Below are 22,348 nucleotides of genomic sequence, written 5' to 3'. Positions count from 1 at the left end.
GGAAGTGAAAGTGGATATAGGCCTACTCCGCCATGACATGCAGGCCATACGGGACCGCGTTAAAGAGACAGAGAACAGGATCTCAGACGTGGAAGACCAATTGCAACCACTACCCATAAAAATGCAAGAGCTGGAGCAGAAGGTCAATTTTTGGCAACAGAAATGTGACGACTATGAAAATCGCACACGACGCAATAACTTGCGGATAATCGGAATGCCTGAAAAAGCAGAGGGTAATAATCCATGTGCGTTCGTGACTACCTGGCTCCGTAATACCTTCCCAGAGGCGACATTCTCAGCAGCGTTTATTATAGAGCGTGCACATCGCGTTCCCGCCAAACCCCTTCCACCGGGGGCCCCTCCAAGGCCTCTACTCGCAAGGCTACTAAACTCTATGGACAGAGATCATGTGCTACAGATGGCACGTACCAAGCAGGAACTAAAATTTGATAACAGCAACATCATGATATTCCCGGATTTTTCATCTGAGCTGCAGAAGCGCAGGGCAACGTTCAGCATGGTGAAAAGGAGACTGCGTGAGAAGAATTTACCTTACTCCATGGTGTACCTGGCCCGTTTGAGAGTAGTGGATGGGGACGTGAGTCGGTCCTTTAACCACCTCCGGACCATGTAATGCGTGTTCACAGGAACGAAAGGTAAGCAAGTGAATCTCCAGCCTGCCAGCGGCGAACGTTCGCTGGCAGGCTGGAGATGCGATTTTTTTTAACTCCTAACAGGTATATTAGACGCTGTTTTGATAACAGTGTCTAATATACCTGCTACCTGGTCCTCTGGTGGTCCCTTTTGTTTGGATCGACCACCAGAGGACAGAGGGAACTCAGTAAAGTAGCACCAAACACCACTACACCACACTACACACCCCCCCTGTCACTTATTAACCCCTTATGAACCCCTGATCACCCCATATAGACTCCCTGATCACCCTTCTGTCATTGATCACCCCCCTGTCATTGATCACCCCCCTGTAAGGCTCCATTCAGACGTCTGTATGATTTTTACGGATACATGGATCGGATCCGCAAAACGCATACGGACGTCTGAATGGAGCCTTACAGGGGGGTGATCAATGACAGGGGGGTGATCAGGGAGTCTATATGGGTGATCACCCCCCTGTCATTGATCACCCCCCTGTAAGGATCCATTCAGACGTCCGTATTATTTTTACGGATCCACGGATACATGGATCGGATCTGCAAAACACATACGGACGTCTGAATGGAGCCTTACAGGGGGGTGATCACCCATATAGACTCCCTGATCACCCCCCTGTCATTGATCACCCCCCTGTCATTGATCACCCCCCTGTAAGGCTCCATTCAGACGTCCGTATGATTTTTACGGATCCACGGATACATGGATGGGATCCGCAAAACACATACGGACGTCTGAATGGAGCCTTACAGGGGGGTGATCACCCATATAGACTCCCTGATCACCCCCCTGTCATTGATCACCCCCCTGTAAGGCTCCATTCAGACGTCCGTATGATTTTTACGGATTCACGGATACATGGATCGGATCCGCAAAACACATATGGACGTCTGAATGGAGCCTTACAGGGGGGTGATCAATGACAGGGGGGTGATCAGGGAGTCTATATGGGTGATCACCCCCCTGTCATTGATCACCCCTGTAAGGCTCCATTCAGACATTTTTTTGGCCCAAGTTAGCGGAAATTTTTTATTTTTATTTTTATTTTTTCTTACAAAGTCTCATATTCCACTAACTTGTGTCAAAAAATAAAATCTGGGGGGCGTGGCCTGCTGCCGACGGAGATGGCTGCTCAGTGAAAGAGCTCCGCTCCACCATCCCTATAAAGCGACCTCAAGCATCTTGGTAGAGGAGTTTTAGAGTCACCGATTCATCTCCTACTTCCACAGTGACATGATGACCAGGAAGAAAGCGTCTCGCCCAGGTCTCAGACGTTTAACTGACTTTTTTTCAGCCCAGGAGCCTGATGGCGGTTTCCCGCCACAAAGACCCGTCTCTCCACCAGCACGGCAGAAGAATGAAGACCGCTCAACGGCAGCGCCTGCAACCAAGGGATCCTCTTCTCCTCCTGCGGCTAGCCGAGGAGACTCAGAGACGAGAGGCAGAAGTGTTCACACGCCGTTCAGACCCGATCCCAGAGGGAGTGAGCTCCGTGACGATGCGGACCGAGGGGACGCCATGATGTCCAGGCTGCCGGTGAGTGATACCATACCCGGCCCAAGGAGTGGCAATACTTCCCCCGCAAATATAGCGCGTTACACCGCAGTAGTCACAACACCCGCAGCGGGGGTCGCGACATCAGATCCCCTGCAGGACTTTGTATGCTCAGAGCAGACGGTGTCTGAAAACGCACTCAAAGCCATGATGACGGCTATACATCAATCTCTCACTTCACAACTGCAGCAAGTAGCCTCCACCATTACATCTACAATGGACGCCCTGGGCTCCAGGGTGAATCATATTGAGCATAAGATGGGGGAGCTGACTAACTCCCATAATGAGTTAATAGATGCACATTATACTCTGGAAGATGAAGTAGCAGGGCTGAGAGCTAAATTAGCTGACTTGGAGGACAGAAACAGGCCTAATAACCTGAAGTTCAGAGGGATAGCAGAATCCATTGCTCCTGCTAGTTTGCAGCAATATCTGGGTAAAATGCTCAAATTGGTATTCCCAGACAAAGATCCACAAATGCTCCTGATTGGCAGGGCGCATCACTTGCCTAAACCTAAACACCTCCCAGCTTCTGCGTCTAAAGATGTCATTGCACGCTTCCACTTCTACTGTGTTAAGGAAGAGCTGGTCTCCTACATCAGGAAAAATAGAAGCTTGCCAGAGCCGTTCCAGGACATTCAAATATTTTCTGATTTGTCACAGGTGACATTACAAGCTCGGAAGCAGCTTTCACCAATAACCAAAGTTCTGAGGGATCTCCAAATCCCATACAAGTGGGGTTTTCCGCTGAAACTCCTGATTCATAAGGATGGGAAAACTTTTATTGTCAAGAACCATGAAGAAGGAGAGTTATTGCTTAAAAAGTGGAACATTGGAAGATCGTCTTCGCCGGTTCCAGCTAGACAGAAATCCTCTACCCATGTGACCCCGGATTGGTCCACAGTGGGTGACTGATTCTGCAAAGAAAACACCTAGATTGCATTTATTTCCCTTTAGCCAAGTTGCTATCGTTAGAAGGGATGGCGGTGTAAGGCCGGACTGTTCTCCCCAATTTCTCTGGTCCAGGTTTCTTCTAAGAACCTTTCTTAGACCAGTCAGTTTCAGTTGTTATTGAATAACATATGTTTGCTCGACAGGTTATATTGGAAATGTTATATGATGTTTTTGTCCCCTTCATTTTTATTTTTGTTTTTCTTTTTACCAATGGTCCCAGGTCAACCTTTTGTCCATCACCAATGTCTTGGGGTGTAGATGATATAGCATGCAATCAACATCGCAGTACTAATATTTATGATGGCGGTTAGAATAAGGTCCATTAATGCAAAAGGGCTAAATTCCCCATATAAGAGGTCCTCACTTTGGAGAGATGTGCGGTCCTCACAGACTGACATAATTTGTGTTCAGGAAACACATTTCATGCAGGATAATCACCCAGATCTCTCCAACAAAGGTTTCTCTACTGTTCTACTTGCTAATTCTAATAAGAAGAAAGCAGGGGTAGCTATTGCGATCAGAGATTCTTTGGCTTTGCAGGTTGAGAAAGTGATAACTGATGTGGGTGGGAGATATATTATCCTTGTAGCTCTTATTGGATCAGTCGCATTGACCCTAGTTAACATATATGCCCCCAACAAATCTCCTGTAAGGTTCCTAAACAAAGTTCTGAGAAAAGCGCGTAGTGTGCAAAAGGGTCACCTAATGATATGTGGAGACTTTAACATAGTTCCAGATAGGTATATGGATTCTTCAAGTTCGGGCAGAATTTTGGCTCCATCCTTGGGGCGATGGCTGAGGGAAAATCAATTATATGATACATTCCGTTGTTTAAATGCGAATTGACGACGACTTTCCACTACCTACAGCATTGACTCTGAAAGCGTCAATTCAGACATGGAAATTGCTGCTACGTGGGGTGGGTCCGACGTCTCCAATGAGAAACATTAAATTACCTATAGAAATCCTACAATACTATATGTCGGATTTCTCAGTGAATAATTGGCGGAAGGCTGGCATACAAATGTTGAATGATTTTTATGACAATGATGTTCTTAAATCGTTCACAAGCCTTCAAACCTCGTACAAACTTCCAGACACATATTATTATCAATACACTAGGATTGTTCATTACTTAGCTAGGGGGCCAAAAAGATTTGCCAAACTGCCAGTAGTTCTTCTCAACGCTATAATGTATAATCAAAGGGATACACGTATACCTACCAGCTCAATATACAAAACAGTTATAGGCGATGAACTCCTTTCAAAGAGAGCTCATTTTCTGAATTGGGAAAAGGACCTGAAAGTCTCATATCCTATTAATAAATGGCAATCAGCTATTAGAATTACTCTACAGGCCACAAAATGTTCTAATTTGGTGGAGGGTTACCTTAAATTGCTTTCTAGATGGTATTTTACCCCTGCCAAACTTTCTAGATTCTTTCCCAACGTTGAAAATGTATGTTGGCGGTGTCAAAAGACACCTGGTAACCTGTTTCATATATTTTGGGAATGCCCAGGAATCTTTCCCTTTTGGGGTGCGGTTGAAGGTCTGGTGGGAGAAGTGACAGGTTCTAACATAACATTCTCTCCAGCACTGGCGCTCCTTTCATTAGACCTTGACTTGTTACCAAGGAAATTTAGACTACTAATATGTCATATTCTGCTGGCAGTTAAACTCCTGATTGCTAAACATTGGAAGTCGGTGAAGATTCCCTCCCGTATTGACCTCATTGATAAAGTGTCCACGCATGTTATATTTGAACATCTTCTGGCCCAGAGGACTAACAGGTTGAAGCATTTCCATTTGGCCTGGTCATCTTGGTTAGTTAAATTCCCTATACCTAACTAATTGAAATCTATCAACCTGCCCCCGAGTAGGTTCTACAAGCTGGGTTGGCTCCTCAACAGCTGTTCCACTATGGCCCACCGACATACATACCTCCTTCCATTGGTATTCCATTTTTTTTTTTTTTTTTTTCTCCCCTGTTTTTCGTTTTGTTTTGTCAGCTTGTTCTTTCGTTCTGTTTAACTGTAGCGGTTCTACGTTGGCAGCACCCGGGCGGGTGCCGTAGAACGTCCTTAACACACAAAACTTGTCAATTTATTTTTTGTATGTGGTCGCGACCGCTATATATGGTAGTCGTGTGTATTGCCTTAACTATGCATGGAGTGGCTGCGTCCACAGACTGTGATACTCGTATGATATGCAAATTTGACAATAAAAAGAACCTTTGAGATTAAAAAATAAAATCTCACATGAACTCACCATACCCCTCACGGAATCCAAATGCATAAATTTTTTTTGACATTTATATTCCAGACTTCTTCTCACGCTTTAGGGCTCCTAAAATGCCAGGGCAGTATAAATACCCCACATGTGACCCCATTTCGGAAAGAAGACACCCCAAGGTATTCCGTGAGGGGCATATTGAGTTCATGGAAGTTTTTATTTTTTGTCCCAAGTTAGCGGAAAGGGAGACTTTGTGAGAAAATTAAAAAAAAAATCTATTTCCGCTAACTTGTGCCAAAAAAAAAAATGATTTCTATGAACTCGCCATGCCCCTCATTGAATACCTTGGGGTGTCTTCTTTCCAAAATGGGGTTACATGTGGGGTATTTATACTGCCCTGGCATTTTAGGGGCCCGAAAGCGTGAGAAGAAGTCTGGGATCCAAATGTCTAAAAATGCCCTCCTAAAAGGAATTTGGGCCACTTTGCGCATCTAGGCTGCAAAAAAGTGTCACACATGTGGTATCGCCGTACTCAGGAGAAGTTGGGGAATGTGTTTTGGGGTGTCATTTTACATATACCCATGCTGGGTGAGATAAATATCTTAGTCAAATGCCAACTTTGTGTAAAAAAAAATGGGAAAAGTTGTCTTTTGCCAAGATATTTCTCTCACCCAGCATGGGTATATGTAAAATGACACCCCAAAACACATAACTTTTACCCAAACCATTTTTTTTTTACCCAAACATTTTTTATTTTTTTTATCAAAGACATGTAGAACAATAAATGTAGCGAAAAACTGAAAGTGAAAAATGTCATTTCTTTGCAAGAAAATCGTTAAATTTCGATTAATAACAAAAAAAGTAAAAATGTCAGCAGCAATGAAATACCACCAAATGAAAGCTCTATTAGTGAGAAGAAAAGGAGGTAAAGGGGGCGTGGTTTGGCAGCCGAGCGTGATGGCCGCTTGAACTTGCTGCTCCTGCACAAAGCGACTAATATAGCAAGGTTTCCCTCGGAAGTACCCGGTGCCATACACCTCAAAGTGCCAGAGACCCCTGCAAGATGCCCAGGGGCAAGAGAGTGCCCGCCAAGCAAGGCAAATTGGACTTTTACTTCGATAAAGAGGCGGACGCCTCACAACAGAGCCCAGCAGCTACGCCATCTTTACCGCATGAGGCCGAGAAGGAATCCACGTTCTCTCCAGCCGGTCAGCGAGGATCGCCACTACCGACGAGGAGCAGTCCCGGCCTACACTCGCCTGAGCACCGGACCTCACCGACTGCCAGCTCCGCCGGTTCCTCGCCCCTCTCCGGGATAGCAAAAACTCAACCGCCTCCTTATTCAGACGCGAGAAGCCCGGAGCAGCTGAGGCCTACACTCCATCCGGCGGTAGACGTGGAGGTGAGCGCTGAAGGCCTAGAGGCCCACTCTGTTATCGACATCCTACACAGGCTACCCACCTCTGATCAGCCCGCGTCGGGTAACCTCCTGAAGGAAATGCTGATCGCTTTCAGCTCAGCCCTGACGGGCCGCCATTATTTTCTTTCCTGTTATTCTTTAACACTTGTTTACCTGTATTGACTTACCTACTGCAGAATATAATGCATCGCCATTTATAAGTACATGTATGTATGACCAACTACCTACTGTGTATCTAATGGTGTTTACTCATCGCTTATGTTGAAAAAATTCAATAAAAACGATTGAAATTTAAGAAAAGGAGGTAAAATTCATTTGGGTGGTAAGTTGCATGACCGAGCAATAAACGGTGAAAGTAGTGTAGTGCAGAAGTGTAAAAAGTGGCCTGGTCATTAAGGGGGTTGAAGTGGTTAATAACCCTGAAGAGGCCACTAACTGGCTGGATGGGAGTGGAAGAAATGCAAGAGCTCCAAGATAATGATGTGAACAGTTATATATTACTGACGGCATAGAAAAAAGGGGATCCGAGGACTTGAACTTGGGACCAGCGGTGACGTCTTAACTGACTAAGTATCAAACCTGTTGAAAGTTCCTGATTTACTTCAGTTTCTGTTTGTATTAGCCCTCATTAGAGAATACCTGAGTAGGACCATAGTCAGTTAGGGAAAGAAAAGTATGATAGGAGGAGTGTAGGCAGGAGATGATAATAGTCTCACACGCTATAGGACAGTGATGGTGAACCTTTTAGAGACCGAGTGTCCAAACTGCAACCAAATACCCACTTATTTATCGCAAAGTGCCAACACGGCAATTTAACCTGAATACCAATATAGTATATCTTCCATGTACTTTATCATTTAGCTATAATAGCTTAATAGCCTACATTCAGTGTGCTGCCTGTGCTGTTCATAGTGCGTCCTGTGCTGATGAATGGCAGGAAAAGTCTAAAGCATATTTGTATGCCATAGACTTTTTCTAAGGCGCGGGTGCCCACAGAGAGGGCTCTGAGTTCCGCCTCTGGCACCCGTGCCAAAGGTTCGCCATCACTGCTATAGGAGGTATTTAGTACTAGATGAGATATCCGGATGGATAACGAACCCCCCGTTGGCTTAGATCTCCGGAACCCGAGCCGGATCCCCATTAGAAGTTAGGGATTGAGTCCCTGTTGAGTTACAGTTTGCTTATATATAAGGTACAAGATCTACAGTGCTACTGGTAAACTACCATAAGCACACCCCGTTTACTTGAAGTGCCACCTAACAAACAAAGTATTTTGTCTTTAAGTGACAAGAGTGTTATGAATGGTTCAAGGTTACACCATGCAGGCACTCGCAGTATATGTCAGGGTAAGCCTGATAGTTCAAATGTTATCTGTGCTGTATCAAAAACGATGAAGTGTTGGGAGAGAGACAGGAGGTAACGAAGGTCATGTACATTAGATTAACATGTCAGAATTACGTATAATGTCCTGGAATGTCAGAGCATTGGGCACAGCCAAGAAACGCACCATGGTATTTTCTGCAATCAGGGGATTCAACCCACATATTTTCTGCCTGCAGGAAACCCACTTAACAGCAGAAAGTACTAGACGTATACAAAAGCCCTGGGTTCAATGGGCGCAACACTCATGCTATACAAGTATGTCAAGGGGAGTGTCTCTTATGGTGCACAAGTCCCTTAGATGGGAGTTGGAAACATGTCAGATAGACTCGGCAGGGAGATATGTGTTCGTAGCTGCGTATATTAACTGTATATTATATGTTATTCTTGGGGTGTACATTCCGCCGGCTTTTTCCTTACAGGTGGTTCTGCAGGCGGTGAGCTTTGCAGCCTCATATCCGTTAGCCCGTATAGTGAGTCTTGGAGACTTTAATATGACTTTAGACAGGGTTCTACATAGACATCATCAAGCAGAGGCTGCTGACAATCGCCTTAATAATAAGACGTCCCTGGCTGCATTATTGGAGGAGGTAGGATGGATGGATATGTGGCGCCTTAAATATCCTGACATCAGACAGTACTCATGTAATTCAACTAGCCATAATACGTTATCGCGAATAGATTATGCCCTGGGCAACTCATCTATGTGTTCCCTGACATATTCTATAGAACAGTGATGGCGAACTTTTTACAGACCGAGTGCCCAAACTGCAACATAAACCCACTTACTTATCGCAAAGTGCCAACACAGCAATTTACCCTGAATACTACAGTCCAATATAGAATATCTTCCATGTACTTTATCATTTATTTACAATATCCTGCCTACATTCAGTGCGCTGCCTGTGCTGTTCAAGTGTGCCCTGCGCTGCTGAATGGCAGGAAAAGTCTAAGGCATATTGATAGACCATAGACTTTTTCCAGGGTGTGGGTCCCCACAGAGAGGGCTCTGAGTGCCGTCTCTGGCACCCGTGCCATAGGTTCGCCATCACTGCTATAGAATATGGACCATGGGGTGTTTCCGACCATGCACCAGTACAACTAATGCTGAGGCTGGGTGGGGATGTGATCAGACGCTCAGCGCGGATTAATCCTTTTTGGTTGTCCCTGTTTGTACCGTCTGATCGCATTCACGATCAATTGAAGGTTTTTAAGGAAGGACATGAAGAGGAATCGGATAGCACATTGTTATAGGAAACTATGAAGGCATATCTTAGAGGCTGCCTCAGATCTACTATATCATTCATTAAAAAGTCAGCAGCTAGACAGGAGGAAAGACTGGCAGCGGAGTGTTCTAGATTGGAAGCAGCATATACTGCCGACCCCAATGATTTAAATAGAGAGTCTTGGTTAGCAACAGGGAGGCAATATCTAGCTTTACTTAAAGAAAAAGCACTCAGGAGAGGAAAAACCCTGAGTGGAGGAAGCCTCTAGGGAACCATGGCTGAAGGACTGGCCTTCCCTTAGGCGGTGGAGGAAAACGATGGCACGTGACAAAAACTGTAGATTTTTCCCTGAATCAGTGGTGAATGTCAAGTGCGTTCACTTATGCAGAGACCAAGCCTGGAATCTGCCTTTTGATGCAGCAGCAAACTCACTTCTTTGGTAAATACATCTGTATGCAAAAAGTCCAATGAATTTCAAGTCCATGGTTATTGCAGAGACCAAGCCTGGACTCTGCCTTTAATGTAGCAGGAAACACTTATTTAGTGAATATGTCTGACTGCAGAAAGTCCACTGGGTGAGTGCAGAGACCGAGCTCCGAAATCTGCCTCATGCTGAACAGCAGGTCATCCGATCCTGACATGGTGGCCACCATGTCGTTGACTTGTGGTAGAGTCATCACCTCCAACTGTATCCTATATTCATTGCCAGGACACAGTGAGACCCCTGCTTTGGTACAGTGATCTGCAGATACAAAAAATATCACTAATTATGACTGAACATGGAACAGCTCAAAAAATTACATGTAAGTGACACACAATTTACTCCCGGTCACTGTGGGTCATTGTAATCCCTTTAACTGTATCAAACTTGGGGCCCATGTTTCTAACAGTGATACAACGCTTATCAATGTCATTGACTGTTATAGCTGTTATTCTTGTTCTGGGACCCACTGCTGTATCCAACATAAACAGAATACACTTTATAATTGTGGGCTGATTTAGTTACATATATTTTTATAGGTTTGGAGCTCAGTTTTCTTGATACAAATTGCCAAAACTCCTGCTTTCTTACACACTTCTATAGTTAAGATTCTGGGAGCCATTGCTCAACTGATCTTTATATCAAGGTCAATGGGAGCTCCCCCTAGTGGTTACTGCAGGCATAGAATTTTACCATACTTATATGCCATGTATCAGGTGATTTTCCACTAATAGCCACTGCTCTGCTCATCTTCGTACAGAATCTAAACCCTAAATTATTCTGTGTCATCACTCTGGTGTCTCCAGAACTTGGCATCATGTCTGTTATTATTATGAGCTCCTGTCATAAATCACATTACATTTTATGACTCCGGTAACAAGGATCTTACCTTATTTAGGGATCGTCTTGGTTCTTAAGACCAATACCTTCTAGCAGGGGTCACTGGTGAGGTGGATTATTCTGCGACTCATTTTGTCTCAGACTTCTGGTGATCCAATCTACTGCAATTGTCTTCTTAATCCCAGGCTGTTTTTATTTCCAGTGGTGACCAGTGGATACTGCTGTGTCCAAGCTATACAGAATACACCATAAATATCAAGAAGCAGAGAAATCACAAATCATCAACATACCCAACAAAGATGCAAGGTCTTTTCATGGACGCGACCCCTATCATCTGATAGTATGACACATGTTCCCGGAACACAACTGACAGTCGGGTCTCTAGGACCGAGTTAAAATAATAAATTAGGATACCCCCCTCATTACTATCATGTACATAACAATAGAAGCAGCAAAGTTATGGGGCCCATAGGCTAAAGGGCCATTGTTTGTGGGGTGTGATTATCCCGAACCTTTGGTGGTTTTCTAAGAACTTACTATACATACATGTATTATCACATGAGAAGACGTTATTACAATCAGTACATGAAGATGATCAAACTTAGAAAAGTCACTGGTTACCGACGCCAACAAGTCCTGTACCATGGGTCAGCGGTTGTAATCTGGGGTTGGGTAGAGACTGCAGATTTGGGCGATCTCTTGGTCCATTATAGACTCGACATGTCATGAAAGACATGGAGTCGCTAATTGACCTTTTTGGGAAAGCCTGTGATCCTGACATTCTGCAGGCAGGATATTCGCTGTGGGTTCACTGTCATCTGCCAGAAACTCAAAGGCAAATGCTATGGCAAACACCTCACAGTCATAGGTGTTTTTCTGCTGATCCACATTGAGATATTTTAGATGTACGGCCTTCTTTAGCACACTGTACCCTGAAAAGAGAATAGCAGCGGAGGGCTGCAGGCCATCAAAACCCCCAAACTGATTCTGAAGGAGATCCTGGGCCTTGTTGGATGTCATTATCCAGCATGCCACCCTGGACGCTGCTCTTCAGGATGGATAAGTGCTCTGGAGACAAGTTGTTCTGTGCTCTCCAGGTATAGGCCATCTCTACTTGTGGTGTTCCCAGCTCCGGGCTTCCTACATCTTTGGCCGATGGAGCGGACATGTTTTCTGCCGCAGCTCTTTTGGCTGGTGGAAATGTCCAGGACTGTCATTGGAGGTTGGTGCTTTCCTTTTAAGACTGGCTTTGGAAGCTTCACATGATGCCTTCAAAAGGTCTTCAGTAGACTCAGCCATTTTCTTGTCCAATGTTTTAAGGGTCTCAAAATTTAAAGAGGCATCATCCCTCACTGTTGTGTCTTGTTTTTGACGAGTCTTTCGATTACATCATCGCTTACAGCTCTTTGGTGTTTTTTTTTAGCAGGTGGTGCTTTGTGGACAAGGAATGGCTCCACAGCATCAGCGTACCAGGATCTTTTTTTGTGGGAGTTCCCCACTTTCAGGTTTTTCTCCCAGGGACATGCCTTGTGGTATTAGGAGCACCTCATGTGCAACCTTTGAATCAGCAATAAAATTGGTTGGTGTCTTCTCAGCTGTGTCATGGCGGATTACATGGTTTTTACTTCTTAAGGGGTATTCCCATCATAATGATCACTGTTAAATCTGTTAATAATTTGACAGTGATTATTTTTGTAAATATATTTGATTAACCAATTCCCACCGTTTAGGAGAAAATTCATCCCTACTTACCTCATTGTTGTCATTCGGTCTCCCCTGGTTACAGCCACCAATCTTCTCCGGCCACGCTTGCGCAGAACACTCCATTTCTCCCGGCTGGGCCGCTCGCTGTCCTGAATGCGCACGACGCTGTGCATGCGCGATGGTGACTTTTTCCTGGCCAGAATAGTACAAAGGCACGCCGACTCTGTACTATACTGGCCAGGAATACAGTGGGATGCGAAAGTTTGGGCAACCTTGTTAATCGTCATGATTTTCCTGTATAAAGCGTTGGTTATTACGATAAAAAAATGGCAGTTAAATATATCATATAGGAGACACACACAGTGATATTTGAGAAGTGAAATGAAGTTTACACTGGACTATCTAGTCACCAGGGTCAACCACCGTGTAGCCCCGTGTCCCCTGAAGAATCCTGGGGCTTCAATGGATGAAACGCGTCGGGACACTTGAGTATTTCCCCATATTTTTATTGTGGGTTTCTGTGGGGGAGTGTCTCTATTTTTTGCATTTTTTGATCTATCAGTATTCTGCTCCAAAGGGTGAATATTTGTTTCCTGGGCCATATAAAATCGGCTAGGGCCTTACTAGGGCTTCTTTGCCAGGATCAGTGTTCCTGTCTGGGCCACCCCTTGCAGGGTATTTTTGGACCCCGTCCTTTGGATACACACTTTAGGGTGTAATAGGACAAGTAGGGAGGCATTAGGGCTACTGGGTAGTATATACCATACTTCCCCTCCGCCGCACTTGCCGTATTTCCGCGTATTACTTGTCCATTCACCCAGCAGAATTTTCTTGTATCTTGTGTTTGTATTGTCACTGTGCTGGCCCTCTCACCCTTACCGTCTGGGAGGACACGTCTTACTCGTTGTATGTCAGTAGGGGTCTTATTTTATCTCCTGTATATCAATAAATCGTTATTTTATTTAGTCTACTGCCCCTGTTAGTTTTTTCCTATTCCATGCATCCACTACTCTCTCAGTAAAGTAATACTTCCTGATATTACTTTTAAACCTTTGCCCCTCTAATTTAAAACTATGTCCTCTTGTATCAGATTTTCTTCTTTTAAATATTCTCTACTCTTTTACCTTGTTGATTCCCTTTATGTATTTAAAAGTTTCTATCACATCCCCTCTGTCTCGTCTTTCTTCCAAGCTATACATGTTAAGGTCCTTTAATCTTTCCTGGTAAGTTTTATCCTGCAATCCATGTACTAGTTTAGTAACTCTTCTCTGAACTCTCTCCAAAGTATCAATATCCTTCTGGAGATATGGTCTCCAGTACTGAGCACAATACTGCAAATGAGGTCTCACTAGTGCTCTGTAGAGCGGCATGAGCACCTCCTTCTTTCTACTGGTAATGCCTCTCCCTATACACCCAAGCATTCTGCTAGCATTTCCTGCTGCTCTATGACATTGTCTGCCTACCTTTAAGTCTTCTGAAATAATGACCCCTAAATCCCTTTCCTCAGATACTGAGGTTATGACTGTATCACCGATTTTATATTCTGCTCTTGGGTTTTTACGCCCCAGGTGCATTATCTTGCACTTATCAGCATTCAATTTTAGTTGCCATATTTTTGACCATTCCTCTAGTTTTCCTAAATGCTTTTCCATTTGGTGTATCCCTCCAGGAACATCAACCCTGTTACAAATCTTTGTGTCATCAGCAAAAAGGCACACCTTTACCATCGAGGCCTTCTGTAATTTCGCTGATAAAGATATTAAACAATATGGGTCCCAGAACAGATCCCTGAGGTACCCCACTGGTAACAAGACCATGGTCTGAATATACTCCATTGACTACATGCCTCTGTTGTCTGTCCCTCAGCCACTGCCTAATCCATTCAACAATATGGGAGTCCAAGCCCAACACACACAGCAGGGTCTCCTTGTCTTCCTAGGTGATGCAGCTTCAGCCTGTCTGACCACTTTTTCTGTTATCTCTCACAGAGAGGCAGGGGGACCAGTGTGAAGCTACATCCCATACAAGTACACTGGAGAGTCAGCACACACAGATAGTACAGACAGGCAGTGTGAGTCAGGAGGTTTATATAACTGCAGCTAATGACTGTATACACTTACCTACTACAGTATATACAGAGGAGGGGAGGGGTCTGAGAGCTTCCAGGAGGGATTTCATTAGTGATAATCATCCTGAAGTTCACAGGAAGGCAGCCACAGGGAGAGACCGAGTTCTGTTTTTACACATTAGAGCAAGGTGTCAGACTTGAGGTCACATGACCAGGTTCAAAATGTATGGATGCAAGTGAGTTAGGCCTCATGCACACGACCGTTGTTTGGGTCCACATGTGCTGTCTGCATCTGTGGCTCCGTTCCGCAGCCCCGCTAAAAAAATATAACGTCCTATTCTTGTCCGCGCTTTGCGGACAAGAATAGGCATTTATATTGCTGGCTCCTGTTCCGTAAATTGCGGAAGGCAACACGGGCAGCTTCCGTTTTTTGAGGATCCGCGGTTTGCAGACTGCAAAAAACGGCATGGCCGTGTGCATGAGGCCTTAGGGTATAACAAATTACACTTCTAGAATACTGGTGGCGAGTTAGCAATATATGTATAATAATAAAAAACAACCTGGAGTACTTTAAAATGTTCAGAACACATATGAACCCTAAAAATGTTAACTCTGCATTGTAGCCATAAAATGCTGGCAAGAAGGAAGAGGAGCTAAAGTGAAGCGTGGGGCAAGTGTGTAATGGAATGAGGAGGGTGAGGATTATAATGGATAGTTTTTTTCCCCAAAAAAGTTAAGTGAGAGATTAACATTTGCATTGCAAGTGTTAAAAAAAAAAACTTAAAGGGAACCTGTCACCTGAATTTTGGGTATAGAGCTGAGGACATGGGCTGCTAGATCGCTGCTAGCAGATCCGCAATACCCAGTCCCCATAGCTCTCTGTGCTTTTATTGTGTCAAAAAAACTATTTTATAGATATGTAAATAAACCTTAAATGAGTCCTGTCTCCTCCATGCTTTAGAGATGAGTCCAGCGTTCTCTGACTCTGAGCCCAGCCACGCCCACTGTGAAGGAGCCCAGCACCGACCCGCATCCTCCGAATCTCCTCCTTACTCCCCGACGTCACACAAAGCTAGAGCACCGTAATCTCGGGATGCGCGAGCTAGCACCACATGTGCAGTTCATTACCTAAGACACAGGGAAGGAACACTATGCCAACACTGCGCATGCGCTAGCTCGCGCATCGCGAGATTACGGCATTATTCTAGCTTTGTGACGTCGGGGAGCAAGGAGGAGATTCAGAGTATGCAGGGCAGTGCTGGGCTCCTTCACAGTCGCCGTGGCTGGGCTCCGGAAACGTTAGTAGCCTCATTTAAATATATATAACATCATTTTTTTTACACAATAAAAGCACACAGAGCTATGGGGACTGGATATTGCGGATGTGCTAGTGGCGATCTAGCAGCCCATGTCCTCAGCTCTATACCCAAAATCCAGGTGACAGGTTCCCTTTAAAGTATAAAAGGGTAATTTAGTGGTAGCAGAAAAAGTGCTAAAGTCAAAGGGGTGTGGGGCAGGAAACCAGGCAGCTGAGCTCTGTGCTGTTGGCTGTTATCTTGTCAGATTTTCATAGGATTTCCATGCTTCTCATTACACATTCACAAGATCATATCACATGAGAATTAAGCCAAGGACTGTTGCAGTGCCAGATCAGTACAGAGCTGGCTCGAGAAACTGAAGAGGCAGCTAAACTGTGTGCATAGACATATGAGTGACATACTTGAGATAACTTTGGCACTGGCAATGGCACTGTGTCTATTTAATAAGTCATTTTGATCTATAAGCTTTTCTAATGTTAATTAGAGGAATAAACATAGATATACCGTATAGTTCATCCAATTTAACACAGTTACTGTATAAGGTAGTAAGTGTACAGTGACAGACTTAACAAAGAGGTAGACCACACCACTGCTGTTATAATGGCGTTTCATTTGTGCCATTGTAACATGCCGCCATAGTTGGATGCTTGTGGGTTGGAATTTTGGCCATAGTGGTCAATTGCAGTTCATGTTGCCACTGCTCAATGTATCCTGGCATCTGTTACTTGTGGTGTGAATTGTGCCAATGTGCTTGTACTCCTCCTCAGTTCAGTATTGCGAGGATTACTCTCCCACTTGCTGTGTGTGTCTGCATCTATTCGACTAATTGGTTTATTAAGTCGCCCATGTAGTCTTGAGTTCTTTGTCATTTTGCTGGATGTCTCTTGAGTGTGGTAACCTGCACTAGTTGTGCAATTATTTCATGTCTTTCATGTCTTTTTTTCATACCATGTCTGGCTTTGATCTGTTTGTTCCTGAAGTCCATATGTCTTGGTTCCTAAAGTCCATTCCTGATGTCCGTGTTTCCTAGTTCCTGAAGTCTGTATGTTTGGCTCTTGTAGTCTGTCTGCATGGGTTCCTGATATTTTTGTCTACCAGTCCACCGTATTTTGTGTCGTGCCTGTATTACGTGTTTGCCTTTGATTTGTCTGTGCTCTGCCTGGTTCTCTATTGTGCCATGCCTGTGTCTCTGGTGCTTTGTACTAGTGTTTCTGACCCCAGTTGGTCAGCTGCCAAGTACTCTGGGACCATCCCAGGAGGTAGCAATCTGGTTGTTAATATGTAGTGAAGGGTTGGGCGGCCAGAATAATATCTTTAGGGTTTGGCCCAACGTCAACCCGGTTACTTGGCACAGTGGTTCCACAACTATTGTCTGTACACATGTCTGTATCAACTGCTATGGGGCCCATGGTGAGAGGGCCATGAAAGTATGACTTTAATTAAAAGATTTCTATAAATAAACAAAATAGTTAATCAGAAATTTGAGTTTATCAAATACAATGCAATGATATTCTCCATGCTCCTTGCCTACACAAAGCAACTAATTACATATTGTAGATTTTTCTAATTATTAACAAATTATTCCAGGCTACCACAAGAAACTATGGCCACTTCTCTCTCATGGGCAGGTTTAATATACACTGAGGTCTAGATATGACATGGCTGGTCCCTCAAGCCTTGTGTTCAATAATCTGGATCTGTGCTAAGCTGGCCTCACATGTAAGAGGAAAGTCAGCTAAAAAGGCTGATTTGTCCAATTCAGCTGGACATTTTTTTTAAATGATACACAAACAGTTGACAGCAGACTACTGCCATTGTTGGCTAAAACTAAATGTACAGCATGATTGGCTGATTACAGGTGACATTTGCCACTTTACTCAAGCCCAATCTGCTGTTATAAATATGTTTTTAAGGTATGTACCTGATCTCCCAGTTTAGTCTGGCATGTTGATGGTCATACAGTTCATACAGAGCATACACATATCGTATGCGCAATTAAAATGTATGGCCAGCTTTTTTGTCTGTTTGCATTATTACTATGGTCCATGACAGATATGGCTACTAATGGGGCCCTTTATTTTTTCATCAGGCTTACAGTATTTTTAATGGTATGGATATTACTGCAAACTTCACCATTCTTGCTGTCAAGAATACTGGTATCCTGACTTGAAACTTACATTCCAGATGGACAAATATACAATAATAGGGGGCAAATAGTTTTTCATACCAATATATGAACTTATTTTCCAGTAGCTACATCTGATATTGCATTCTTTCAGTCTTCACTTAGTGGGATCCAGAAATCAGGACTGCCTTCATTGCTCCTTTTCTATGTAACACTTGCTCTTAGCCTTATTTTTGCTCTTGACATTGCGACACTCCATCATCATATCCATACTTAACTTACATAATCTTCAGGACGAGAAGACAGGTTTCTTTCTCTGATAAAATCAATATGGCCAACTCCTTCAATGAACATTCCTATCATCTGACTATGTTTATAATCCCCAGCTATATATAAAGCAAGGTAGACATAGACTATTTGGAGAGGCAGAACTATAACAAAGAGATGTTAACCTACTATTCTAAGATACTTTAAAGACTCCTGCCAAAAAAGCCAAGATGACAATGCTAAGTACTCATGACATTTAATTATTCTAGAGTGTATTGTATCAATGTTGTACCCTCAAAATCCTCCAGCAGTGATGCTAAAAGACCCTTTAAGTGACTGACTTAAAATGTTGTATTGTTACCGATAATGCTTGACATGAACAGGGCTGAGCCGCAACACCAAACATAGCCCAAAGACAAGGGTGGTGCACAACCCCTTTAATTTTGTATACTGGGGTGAACTCAGTAGAAGCTAACTTGCTTTTCCTTTTCAACCCAAAACAGCCCTATTCTATCCACGTGTAATGTGACCAAACCAAGGTGTCTTAGGCCTGGGACATTGCCCTGCAAAAGAAAGTGGCAAGGCAATTCAAAAACTCAACTTTACTGGTACTACGAAAAGGTGCCAATCTTGGCCGTTACAATAGAATACATTTCACACTCTTGACTGTATAGTTTGTCAAAAGAGGGCACAAAGCTTAAAGTGTACATATCATTTCAGTTTTAACAAAGGACAACAATGAGCTATAGAGGACTTCATACCTGTGCGTGGAAGTGTGTCACATGAGGGTCACAGCACAAGGCAAAAACTTGAAAGATATCCAACACCACTTCTTGTTGCAAAAAATAGTCTCTTTATTGAAATCCTTCATTCTTTAATGATAGTTTTGTAACTTTTTCCAGCCTCATGAGCATCAACAACTATTCTACTGAGATCCTCAGAAATCTTCGTTGCTCATGTCATTATACACTTCTACATACAGTACAGACCAAAAGTTTGGACACACCTTCTCATTCAAAGAGTTTTCTTTATTTTCAGTGACTATAAAAATTGTAGATTCACACTGACGGCATCAAAACTATGAATTAACACATGTGGAATTATATACTGTCATGGTCTTACCTTCTTGCTGTTCTCCTTCGTTTGACATGTGCTGGCGGCCATCTTGGTTTCTGGGTTTCTTGTAGCCTCCCACCCTGTGGCTTCTCCTTCCCACTGGGAGGAGCTGGATGCCTAGCTCATATATATAGGAGGTCTGTGGCTTCAGTTCCTTGCTTGGTCCTCCTGTGTTCACATGCTTCTAAGACTGCTGCTGCTTCTGGTTCCTGATCCTGGCTTCGTCTGACTACCCTGCTGGTTCCTGATCCAGGCTTCGTCTGACTACCCTGCTGGTTCCTGATCCAGGCTTCGTCTGACTACCCTTCCGGTTCCTGACCTCTGGCTTCGCAAGACCCTGCTTCGGTTTAGCCATCCGTTTGGACTTTTGCCTTACAGCTTGATTTTCAATAAAGCCTTCTTATTTCCACTTACCTCTTGTTGTACGTCTGGTTCATGGTTCCTTGACATTAGGACCAAGCCATGAATTCTGACGGTACAGGGCCATCCTCGCTACCTACGCTGGTTGCCAGACTTGATCAGCAGGATCACCTGTTGGGTCGGTTCGCTGTGGCGTTGCAAACCCTGCTTGAACGCACGGCTCATTTAGCTTCCGTTGCCGATGGGTCGGTTGTCGCTCCTGGGCCCGCTCCTACTGCCGCTCCGGTTGTTGCGCCAGAGTCTACCCCGACACCTGTTGCTGCGCCTGCGGTGTTTCGGGGTATGACCGGTTCTGCCCCCCTTCCACAGCGCTTTGGGGGAGAGCCAACTCAGTGCCGAGGTTTCCTTAACCAGGTGGGCATTTATTTCGAGTTGCTGCCACATGCCTTTCCTACTGAGAGATCAAAGGTGGGCTTCTTGATCTCGCTGCTCTCGGACAAGGCCTTGGCCTGGGCCAGCCCTTTATGGGAGAACAACAATCCGGTGGTTGCCGAGTTTTCTGGATTTGTTGCTTCTCTTCGGAGGGTATTCGATGTGCCGGCTCGTGCTGCCTCTGCTGCGAAGCTCCTTATGTCCATCAGACAGGGTTCACGATCCGTAGCTGAATACGCCATTGAGTTTCGTACCCTGGCAGCAGAGGTGGGCTGGAATAATGAGGCTCTGGTCGCTGCTTTCTCTCATGGTCTCTCGGATGCCTTGAAGGATGAGGTTGCAGCTAAGGACCTACCAGTGGAGCTCGAGTCTCTTATTTCTTTCCTGATTTTGATTGACACCAGACTCAGGGAGAGACCTTCCTTTAAGGAGAGCCTGCGGAGGTCTTCTAACAGATTGGCGCCTACGTTTGCTGTCCCACCCGTGCCTCCCTCTCCTCCCACGCCTCCTGGGGATGACTTGTCTGGGGGTGAACCCATGCAGCTGGGGTTTGCTCGCCTGTCCGAGGGGGAGAGGGTACTCCGGAGACGCGAGGGCCGATGCATGTACTGTGGTCTCGGTGGGCATTTTCGGTTGGCATGCCCGAACCGTCCGGGAAACGCTCGCACCTGAGATCCTGTCGGGGGCAGATCTTGGGTGGAGTCTCCTCGTCCCCGGTTTCCCGTGTTGACAAACCACTGATTACTGTTGTCCTCTCCTGGGTCGGGGGCTCGGTGACGACCCAGGCGTTGGTGGACTCTGGTGCTGGTGGTTTGTTCATTGATAGTGTGTTCGCTGCCGCCAATTCCATTCCTCTGCAGCCTCGAGGTTCCCCACTGGCTCTTGAGGCGATAGACGGCAGACCCCTTCTGCCGCCACACGTGACTCATGAGACCCTTCCAGTGGGGATGGCCATTGGTGCCGTTCACAGAGAGTCGGTCTCACTCCAGGTTATTTCGTCTCCACACTACTCGGTGGTCTTGGGGTACCCCTGGCTCCAGAAGCATAATCCGACTTTCGATTGGAGATCGGCCGAGATCCTCTCGTGGTCACCGCAGTGTGGGGCTAGTTGCATCCATGGGCCTGTCAAGTTGCTGTGTACTTCCTCGGACTTTCTGTTGCCTCCTGAATACGAGGAGTACCGGGATGTATTCGATAAGGTGCGTGCGGTTGCCCTACCTCCGCACCGCCCATACGATTGTGCCATAGAGTTACAATCTGGTGCCGTTCCTCCTCGTGGCAAAGTCTATCCACTGTCGGTAGCGGAGAATGAGGCCATGGAGGAGTACGTGAGGGAGGCGCTTTCACGCGGACACATTCGCAAATCCTCGTCCCCGGCAGGGGCTGGATTTTTCTTTGTGAAAAAGAAGGGCGGTGAGTTGAGGCCTTGCATCGATTACAGGGGTCTCAATCGCATCACGATCAAGAACGCTTACCCGATACCCTTGATTTCCGAGCTGTTCGATCGCCTCAAAGGGGCCACGGTCTTTACCAAACTCGACCTGAGGGCGGCATATAACCTGGTAAGGATCAAGGCGGGCGATGAGTGGAAGACCGCGTTTAACACCAGGACCGGTCATTATGAATCCTTGGTTATGCCCTTTGGGTTGTGCAATGCGCCCGCAGTCTTCCAGGAATTCATCAACAATGTTTTCCGTGACCTGTTGCAGCAGTGTGTGGTGGTCTATTTGGATGACATCTTGGTATATTCGGAATCCATGGAGGCCCACATTCTGGATGTCAGACGAGTGTTGCAACGGTTACGAGAGAACAAGCTGTTCGGTAAGCTTGAGAAATGCGAATTTCACCGATCCCAGGTAACCTTCTTAGGTTACATCATTTCCGCTGAGGGGTTCTCCATGGATCCTGAGAAGGTTTCGGCTGTCTTACAGTGGCCCCAGCCCAGTGGTCTTCGTGCCCTGCAGCGCTTTTTGGGCTTCGCCAATTATTATCGGAAGTTCATCAGGGACTTTTCCATGCTAGCCAAGCCTCTCACGGATCTGACCAGGAAGGGCAGTAATCCCCAGGTCTGGCCGCTCGAGGCCATCTGAGCTTTTGAGGCTCTAAAGTCCGCCTTTGTGTCGGCTCCGATTCTGTCGCATCCCAACCCTGGGTTGCCTTTTGTCCTCGAGGTGGACGCGTCTGAGACGGGAGTAGG

Source organism: Bufo gargarizans, chromosome 3 (genome assembly GCF_014858855.1).
Source record: "Bufo gargarizans isolate SCDJY-AF-19 chromosome 3, ASM1485885v1, whole genome shotgun sequence".
Classification (NCBI taxonomy): Eukaryota; Metazoa; Chordata; class Amphibia; order Anura; family Bufonidae; genus Bufo; species Bufo gargarizans.
This window is presented reverse-complemented; position numbering follows the sequence as displayed.